This window comes from Montipora foliosa, chromosome 4 (assembly GCF_036669935.1).
Source record: "Montipora foliosa isolate CH-2021 chromosome 4, ASM3666993v2, whole genome shotgun sequence".
NCBI lineage: Eukaryota > Metazoa > Cnidaria > Anthozoa > Scleractinia > Acroporidae > Montipora > Montipora foliosa.
In genome coordinates, this window is record NC_090872.1 from 15,310,894 (window position 1) to 15,321,499 (window position 10,606).

The following is a 10,606-nucleotide window of genomic DNA, read 5'->3' on the forward strand; positions in this document are numbered from 1 at the left end:
TTTCTGCTTATATGAAAAATACGTTTTCTCTCTCGTCCTCTTCCTATGCATGATCTTCGCGTAAATTACTTTCTGTCCCTCAATAAACCTAGAACAACCAGCTATGGTCTTAGTTCTTTTTTCTGACGTATCAGCTAAATTGCGGAATGCGCTACCTGATTTTATCCGTACCTATGAGTTTACTGGTTTTTAAAAGAGAATCCACGGCCGCATTTTGTACAGCGGCTTTTCTTTTTAATAAAAATATCTTTAAATATTATGTATTTAGGATGTATCTGTATATGCTATGTATTTTAGCTGCGAATGTAATGCCTCGAAGACATTAGCTCCTGTTGTTATTCTGAAAATTCGAGATGAAAGTATGTATGTTACCTTTTGCAGGGCGCGTGCACACACTTTGTAATCTGCGACTCCGGTGTTTACCATATGAGAGAGAAAATGACTCCTCTTTTGAATATATAAGCGATCGTATTCTTACGCTATATTGACAAGGGCGGTTTGGAGCTGTGAGTAGGCGTGGGATTTGTCACATATGGTTTAGGGGCCGACATATCTCTCCCTCAATGCCGTACCGGGAGGCAAGGTCGGTAGCAGAAAGCAGCGAAGGGCCAACTGCGTCCAAAAGCGATCGCACGGGCCGAAATCCCGGGATGACTCGTTTGGTACGACGCTCCAGCGCTATGTCTGGAGGTACTGCGTTTTTCTCTCTTGTTCAAACGTTCCGTCAGCGCATGCGTAAATGTTCTGCGGCTCTCCGATACCTAGCCTACCAAAAAAATTAACACGCTGGTCTTTACCAGCAATTGACATTTCAATTCACGATTCTACAGGCATAAACGTAACGTAAGAACCGTGCGTGTCTGGTCTTCTCGAGACAGAGGTGAGAGATGGTTCCTAAAATGCTCTGTTGTAAACATGGCGGTTCACGAGTGAAGTTGTCTCTCTGGCCTTTCTGTGGACGAATTCCAGGACCTACCGATACAATTTGGGCAAGTTCTGAAAGCTAAAAACTTCGATCGATGCGGTATTTTGCTGGTAGGACTGGGTGGCCCGACACTTATAAAAATATATATGTATATAAAATGAGAATCGGGAGTCTTGCCTTGTCATGGAATGGCAGAATTACCCAGAATTCTTTTTGGGCATGAGCGAGGCAACTTAAGAAGCACGAGACTGGCCCTCATCGAATGGCTGAAGCGCGACCAGAGGCAAAGATTTCTAGCCAGATACCCCGGAGTAGGCCTGGTGTGTGCTGTTAACTTAGAGTCTGGATTTCTGAACAAGTTTTTATCATAGAAAATTCGCGAGAAAGTTGTGCTTTCATTTCACTGTAATCTAGCTCGTGTCAAAGAAACGGCATAATGGAAATAAGAGAATGACGAGATTTATATTTGCACATCACCTGTCCTCTTACTACTAAAGTCAAACTCTACATCTCTATGCAATAAGCGCATTCAAAATTTCCTCATCTTACTTTATAAAAGTATGTTTCATGTTTATTTTGAAACAAAAAAAAAAGGGTTTTTCTGCTTATATGAAAAATACGTTTTCTCTCTCGTCCTCTTCCTATGCATGATCTTCGCGTAAATTACTTTCTGTCCCTCAATAAACCTAGAACAACCAGCTATGGTCTTAGTTCTTTTTTCTGACGTATCAGCTAAATTGCGGAATGCGCTACCTGATTTTATCCGTACCTATGAGTTTACTGGTTTTTAAAAGAGAATCCACGGCCGCATTTTGTACAGCGGCTTTTCTTTTTAATAAAAATATCTTTAAATATTATGTATTTAGGATGTATCTGTATATGCTATGTATTTTAGCTGCGAATGTAATGCCTCGAAGACATTAGCTCCTGTTGTTATTCTGAAAATTCGAGATGAAAGTATGTATGTTACCTTTTGCAGGGCGCGTGCACACACTTTGTAATCTGCGACTCCGGTGTTTACCATATGAGAGAGAAAATGACTCCTCTTTTGAATATATAAGCGATCGTATTCTTACGCTATATTGACAAGGGCGGTTTGGAGCTGTGAGTAGGCGTGGGATTTGTCACATATGGTTTAGGGGCCGACATATCTCTCCCTCAATGCCGTACCGGGAGGCAAGGTCGGTAGCAGAAAGCAGCGAAGGGCCAACTGCGTCCAAAAGCGATCGCACGGGCCGAAATCCCGGGATGACTCGTTTGGTACGACGCTCCAGCGCTATGTCTGGAGGTACTGCGTTTTTCTCTCTTGTTCAAACGTTCCGTCAGCGCATGCGTAAATGTTCTGCGGCTCTCCGATACCTAGCCTACCAAAAAAATTAACACGCTGGTCTTTACCAGCAATTGACATTTCAATTCACGATTCTACAGGCATAAACGTAACGTAAGAACCGTGCGTGTCTGGTCTTCTCGAGACAGAGGTGAGAGATGGTTCCTAAAATGCTCTGTTGTAAACATGGCGGTTCACGAGTGAAGTTGTCTCTCTGGCCTTTCTGTGGACGAATTCCAGGACCTACCGATACAATTTGGGCAAGTTCTGAAAGCTAAAAACTTCGATCGATGCGGTATTTTGCTGGTAGGACTGGGTGGCCCGACACTTATAAAAATATATATGTATATAAAATGAGAATCGGGAGTCTTGCCTTGTCATGGAATGGCAGAATTACCCAGAATTCTTTTTGGGCATGAGCGAGGCAACTTAAGAAGCACGAGACTGGCCCTCATCGAATGGCTGAAGCGCGACCAGAGGCAAAGATTTCTAGCCAGATACCCCGGAGTAGGCCTGGTGTGTGCTGTTAACTTAGAGTCTGGATTTCTGAACAAGTTTTTATCATAGAAAATTCGCGAGAAAGTTGTGCTTTCATTTCACTGTAATCTAGCTCGTGTCAAAGAAACGGCATAATGGAAATAAGAGAATGACGAGATTTATATTTGCACATCACCTGTCCTCTTACTACTAAAGTCAAACTCTACATCTCTATGCAATAAGCGCATTCAAAATTTCCTCATCTTACTTTATAAAAGTATGTTTCATGTTTATTTTGAAACAAAAAAAAATGGGTTTTTCTGCTTATATGAAAAATACGTTTTCTCTCTCGTCCTCTTCCTATGCATGATCTTCGCGTAAATTACTTTCTGTCCCTCAATAAACCTAGAACAACCAGCTATGGTCTTAGTTCTTTTTTCTGACGTATCAGCTAAATTGCGGAATGCGCTACCTGATTTTATCCGTACCTATGAGTTTACTGGTTTTTAAAAGAGAATCCACGGCCGCATTTTGTACAGCGGCTTTTCTTTTTAATAAAAATATCTTTAAATATTATGTATTTAGGATGTATCTGTATATGCTATGTATTTTAGCTGCGAATGTAATGCCTCGAAGACATTAGCTCCTGTTGTTATTCTGAAAATTCGAGATGAAAGTATGTATGTTACCTTTTGCAGGGCGCGTGCGCACACTTTGTAATCTGCGACTCCGGTGTTTACCATATGAGAGAGAAAATGACTCCTCTTTTGAATATATAAGCGATCGTATTCTTACGCTATATTGACAAGGGCGGTTTGGAGCTGTGAGTAGGCGTGGGATTTGTCACATATGGTTTAGGGGCCGACATATCTCTCCCTCAATGCCGTACCGGGAGGCAAGGTCGGTAGCAGAAAGCAGCGAAGGGCCAACTGCGTCCAAAAGCGATCGCACGGGCCGAAATCCCGGGATGACTCGTTTGGTACGACGCTCCAGCGCTATGTCTGGAGGTACTGCGTTTTTCTCTCTTGTTCAAACGTTCCGTCAGCGCATGCGTAAATGTTCTGCGGCTCTCCGATACCTAGCCTACCAAAAAAATTAACACGCTGGTCTTTACCAGCAATTGACATTTCAATTCACGATTCTACAGGCATAAACGTAACGTAAGAACCGTGCGTGTCTGGTCTTCTCGAGACAGAGGTGAGAGATGGTTCCTAAAATGCTCTGTTGTAAACATGGCGGTTCACGAGTGAAGTTGTCTCTCTGGCCTTTCTGTGGACGAATTCCAGGACCTACCGATACAATTTGGGCAAGTTCTGAAAGCTAAAAACTTCGATCGATGCGGTATTTTGCTGGTAGGACTGGGTGGCCCGACACTTATAAAAATATATATGTATATAAAATGAGAATCGGGAGTCTTGCCTTGTCATGGAATGGCAGAATTACCCAGAATTCTTTTTGGGCATGAGCGAGGCAACTTAAGAAGCACGAGACTGGCCCTCATCGAATGGCTGAAGCGCGACCAGAGGCAAAGATTTCTAGCCAGATACCCCGGAGTAGGCCTGGTGTGTGCTGTTAACTTAGAGTCTGGATTTCTGAACAAGTTTTTATCATAGAAAATTCGCGAGAAAGTTGTGCTTTCATTTCACTGTAATCTAGCTCGTGTCAAAGAAACGGCATAATGGAAATAAGAGAATGACGAGATTTATATTTGCACATCACCTGTCCTCTTACTACTAAAGTCAAACTCTACATCTCTATGCAATAAGCGCATTCAAAATTTCCTCATCTTACTTTATAAAAGTATGTTTCATGTTTATTTTGAAACAAAAAAAAAAGGGTTTTTCTGCTTATATGAAAAATACGTTTTCTCTCTCGTCCTCTTCCTATGCATGATCTTCGCGTAAATTACTTTCTGTCCCTCAATAAACCTAGAACAACCAGCTATGGTCTTAGTTCTTTTTTCTGACGTATCAGCTAAATTGCGGAATGCGCTACCTGATTTTATCCGTACCTATGAGTTTACTGGTTTTTAAAAGAGAATCCACGGCCGCATTTTGTACAGCGGCTTTTCTTTTTAATAAAAATATCTTTAAATATTATGTATTTAGGATGTATCTGTATATGCTATGTATTTTAGCTGCGAATGTAATGCCTCGAAGACATTAGCTCCTGTTGTTATTCTGAAAATTCGAGATGAAAGTATGTATGTTACCTTTTGCAGGGCGCGTGCGCACACTTTGTAATCTGCGACTCCAGTGTTTACCATATGAGAGAGAAAATGACTCCTCTTTTGAATATATAAGCGATCGTATTCTTACGCTATATTGACAAGGGCGGTTTGGAGCTGTGAGTAGGCGTGGGATTTGTCACATATGGTTTAGGGGCCGACATATCTCTCCCTCAATGCCGTACCGGGAGGCAAGGTCGGTAGCAGAAAGCAGCGAAGGGCCAACTGCGTCCAAAAGCGATCGCACGGGCCGAAATCCCGGGATGACTCGTTTGGTACGACGCTCCAGCGCTATGTCTGGAGGTACTGCGTTTTTCTCTCTTGTTCAAACGTTCCGTCAGCGCATGCGTAAATGTTCTGCGGCTCTCCGATACCTAGCCTACCAAAAAAATTAACACGCTGGTCTTTACCAGCAATTGACATTTCAATTCACGATTCTACAGGCATAAACGTAACGTAAGAACCGTGCGTGTCTGGTCTTCTCGAGACAGAGGTGAGAGATGGTTCCTAAAATGCTCTGTTGTAAACATGGCGGTTCACGAGTGAAGTTGTCTCTCTGGCCTTTCTGTGGACGAATTCCAGGACCTACCGATACAATTTGGGCAAGTTCTGAAAGCTAAAAACTTCGATCGATGCGGTATTTTGCTGGTAGGACTGGGTGGCCCGACACTTATAAAAATATATATGTATATAAAATGAGAATCGGGAGTCTTGCCTTGTCATGGAATGGCAGAATTACCCAGAATTCTTTTTGGGCATGAGCGAGGCAACTTAAGAAGCACGAGACTGGCCCTCATCGAATGGCTGAAGCGCGACCAGAGGCAAAGATTTCTAGCCAGATACCCCGGAGTAGGCCTGGTGTGTGCTGTTAACTTAGAGTCTGGATTTCTGAACAAGTTTTTATCATAGAAAATTCGCGAGAAAGTTGTGCTTTCATTTCACTGTAATCTAGCTCGTGTCAAAGAAACGGCATAATGGAAATAAGAGAATGACGAGATTTATATTTGCACATCACCTGTCCTCTTACTACTAAAGTCAAACTCTACATCTCTATGCAATAAGCGCATTCAAAATTTCCTCATCTTACTTTATAAAAGTATGTTTCATGTTTATTTTGAAACAAAAAAAAATGGGTTTTTCTGCTTATATGAAAAATACGTTTTCTCTCTCGTCCTCTTCCTATGCATGATCTTCGCGTAAATTACTTTCTGTCCCTCAATAAACCTAGAACAACCAGCTATGGTCTTAGTTCTTTTTTCTGACGTATCAGCTAAATTGCGGAATGCGCTACCTGATTTTATCCGTACCTATGAGTTTACTGGTTTTTAAAAGAGAATCCACGGCCGCATTTTGTACAGCGGCTTTTCTTTTTAATAAAAATATCTTTAAATATTATGTATTTAGGATGTATCTGTATATGCTATGTATTTTAGCTGCGAATGTAATGCCTCGAAGACATTAGCTCCTGTTGTTATTCTGAAAATTCGAGATGAAAGTATGTATGTTACCTTTTGCAGGGCGCGTGCGCACACTTTGTAATCTGCGACTCCAGTGTTTACCATATGAGAGAGAAAATGACTCCTCTTTTGAATATATAAGCGATCGTATTCTTACGCTATATTGACAAGGGCGGTTTGGAGCTGTGAGTAGGCGTGGGATTTGTCACATATGGTTTAGGGGCCGACATATCTCTCCCTCAATGCCGTACCGGGAGGCAAGGTCGGTAGCAGAAAGCAGCGAAGGGCCAACTGCGTCCAAAAGCGATCGCACGGGCCGAAATCCCGGGATGACTCGTTTGGTACGACGCTCCAGCGCTATGTCTGGAGGTACTGCGTTTTTCTCTCTTGTTCAAACGTTCCGTCAGCGCATGCGTAAATGTTCTGCGGCTCTCCGATACCTAGCCTACCAAAAAAATTAACACGCTGGTCTTTACCAGCAATTGACATTTCAATTCACGATTCTACAGGCATAAACGTAACGTAAGAACCGTGCGTGTCTGGTCTTCTCGAGACAGAGGTAAGAGATGGTTCCTAAAATGCTCTGTTGTAAACATGGCGGTTCACGAGTGAAGTTGTCTCTCTGGCCTTTCTGTGGACGAATTCCAGGACCTACCGATACAATTTGGGCAAGTTCTGAAAGCTAAAAACTTCGATCGATGCGGTATTTTGCTGGTAGGACTGGGTGGCCCGACACTTATAAAAATATATATGTATATAAAATGAGAATCGGGAGTCTTGCCTTGTCATGGAATGGCAGAATTACCCAGAATTCTTTTTGGGCATGAGCGAGGCAACTTAAGAAGCACGAGACTGGCCCTCATCGAATGGCTGAAGCGCGACCAGAGGCAAAGATTTCTAGCCAGATACCCCGGAGTAGGCCTGGTGTGTGCTGTTAACTTAGAGTCTGGATTTCTGAACAAGTTTTTATCATAGAAAATTCGCGAGAAAGTTGTGCTTTCATTTCACTGTAATCTAGCTCGTGTCAAAGAAACGGCATAATGGAAATAAGAGAATGACGAGATTTATATTTGCACATCACCTGTCCTCTTACTACTAAAGTCAAACTCTACATCTCTATGCAATAAGCGCATTCAAAATTTCCTCATCTTACTTTATAAAAGTATGTTTCATGTTTATTTTGAAACAAAAAAAAATGGGTTTTTCTGCTTATATGAAAAATACGTTTTCTCTCTCGTCCTCTTCCTATGCATGATCTTCGCGTAAATTACTTTCTGTCCCTCAATAAACCTAGAACAACCAGCTATGGTCTTAGTTCTTTTTTCTGACGTATCAGCTAAATTGCGGAATGCGCTACCTGATTTTATCCGTACCTATGAGTTTACTGGTTTTTAAAAGAGAATCCACGGCCGCATTTTGTACAGCGGCTTTTCTTTTTAATAAAAATATCTTTAAATATTATGTATTTAGGATGTATCTGTATATGCTATGTATTTTAGCTGCGAATGTAATGCCTCGAAGACATTAGCTCCTGTTGTTATTCTGAAAATTCGAGATGAAAGTATGTATGTTACCTTTTGCAGGGCGCGTGCGCACACTTTGTAATCTGCGACTCCGGTGTTTACAATATGAGAGAGAAAATGACTCCTCTTTTGAATATATAAGCGATCGTATTCTTACGCTATATTGACAAGGGCGGTTTGGAGCTGTGAGTAGGCGTGGGATTTGTCACATATGGTTTAGGGGCCGACATATCTCTCCCTCAATGCCGTACCGGGAGGCAAGGTCGGTAGCAGAAAGCAGCGAAGGGCCAACTGCGTCCAAAAGCGATCGCACGGGCCGAAATCCCGGGATGACTCGTTTGGTACGACGCTCCAGCGCTATGTCTGGAGGTACTGCGTTTTTCTCTCTTGTTCAAACGTTCCGTCAGCGCATGCGTAAATGTTCTGCGGCTCTCCGATACCTAGCCTACCAAAAAAATTAACACGCTGGTCTTTACCAGCAATTGACATTTCAATTCACGATTCTACAGGCATAAACGTAACGTAAGAACCGTGCGTGTCTGGTCTTCTCGAGACAGAGGTGAGAGATGGTTCCTAAAATGCGCTGTTGTAAACATGGCGGTTCACGAGTGAAGTTGTCTCTCTGGCCTTTCTGTGGACGAATTCCAGGACCTACCGATACAATTTGGGCAAGTTCTGAAAGCTAAAAACTTCGATCGATGCGGTATTTTGCTGGTAGGACTGGGTGGCCCGACACTTATAAAAATATATATGTATATAAAATGAGAATCGGGAGTCTTGCCTTGTCATGGAATGGCAGAATTACCCAGAATTCTTTTTGGGCATGAGCGAGGCAACTTAAGAAGCACGAGACTGGCCCTCATCGAATGGCTGAAGCGCGACCAGAGGCAAAGATTTCTAGCCAGATACCCCGGAGTAGGCCTGGTGTGTGCTGTTATCTTAGAGTCTGGATTTCTGAACAAGTTTTTATCATAGAAAATTCGCGAGAAAGTTGTGCTTTCATTTCACTGTAATCTAGCTCGTGTCAAAGAAACGGCATAATGGAAATAAGAGAATGACGAGATTTATATTTGCACATCACCTGTCCTCTTACTACTAAAGTCAAACTCTACATCTCTATGCAATAAGCGCATTCAAAATTTCCTCATCTTACTTTATAAAAGTATGTTTCATGTTTATTTTGAGACAAAAAAAAATGGTTTTTCTGCTTATATGAAAAATACGTTTTCTCTCTCGTCCTCTTCCTATGCATGATCTTCGCGTAAATTACTTTCTGTCCCTCAATAAACCTAGAACAACCAGCTATGGTCTTAGTTCTTTTTTCTGACGTATCAGCTAAATTGCGGAATGCGCTACCTGATTTTATCCGTACCTATGAGTTTACTGGTTTTTAAAAGAGAATCCACGGCCGCATTTTGTACAGCGGCTTTTCTTTTTAATAAAAATATCTTTAAATATTATGTATTTAGGATGTATCTGTATATGCTATGTATTTTAGCTGCGAATGTAATGCCTCGAAGACATTAGCTCCTGTTGTTATTCTGAAAATTCGAGATGAAAGTATGTATGTTACCTTTTGCAGGGCGCGTGCGCACACTTTGTAATCTGCGACTCCAGTGTTTACCATATGAGAGAGAAAATGACTCCTCTTTTGAATATATAAGCGATCGTATTCTTACGCTATATTGACAAGGGCGGTTTGGAGCTGTGAGTAGGCGTGGGATTTGTCACATATGGTTTAGGGGCCGACATATCTCTCCCTCAATGCCGTACCGGGAGGCAAGGTCGGTAGCAGAAAGCAGCGAGGGGCCAACTGCGTCCAAAAGCGATCGCACGGGCCGAAATCCCGGGATGACTCGTTTGGTACGACGCTCCAGCGCTATGTCTGGAGGTACTGCGTTTTTCTCTCTTGTTCAAACGTTCCGTCAGCGCATGCGTAAATGTTCTGCGGCTCTCCGATACCTAGCCTACCAAAAAAATTAACACGCTGGTCTTTACCAGCAATTGACATTTCAATTCACGATTCTACAGGCATAAACGTAACGTAAGAACCGTGCGTGTCTGGTCTTCTCGAGACAGAGGTGAGAGATGGTTCCTAAAATGCTCTGTTGTAAACATGGCGGTTCACGAGTGAAGTTGTCTCTCTGGCCTTTCTGTGGACGAATTCCAGGACCTACCGATACAATTTGGGCAAGTTCTGAAAGCTAAAAACTTCGATCGATGCGGTATTTTGCTGGTAGGACTGGGTGGCCCGACACTTATAAAAATATATATGTATATAAAATGAGAATCGGGAGTCTTGCCTTGTCATGGAATGGCAGAATTACCCAGAATTCTTTTTGGGCATGAGCGAGGCAACTTAAGACGCACGAGACTGGCCCTCATCGAATGGCTGAAGCGCGACCAGAGGCAAAGATTTCTAGCCAGATACCCCGGAGTAGGCCTGGTGTGTGCTGTTAACTTAGAGTCTGGATTTCTGAACAAGTTTTTATCATAGAAAATTCGCGAGAAAGTTGTGCTTTCATTTCACTGTAATCTAGCTCGTGTCAAAGAAACGGCATAATGGAAATAAGAGAATGACGAGATTTATATTTGCACATCACCTGTCCTCTTACTACTAAAGTCAAACTCTACATCTCTATGCAATAAGCGCATTCAAAATTTCCTCAT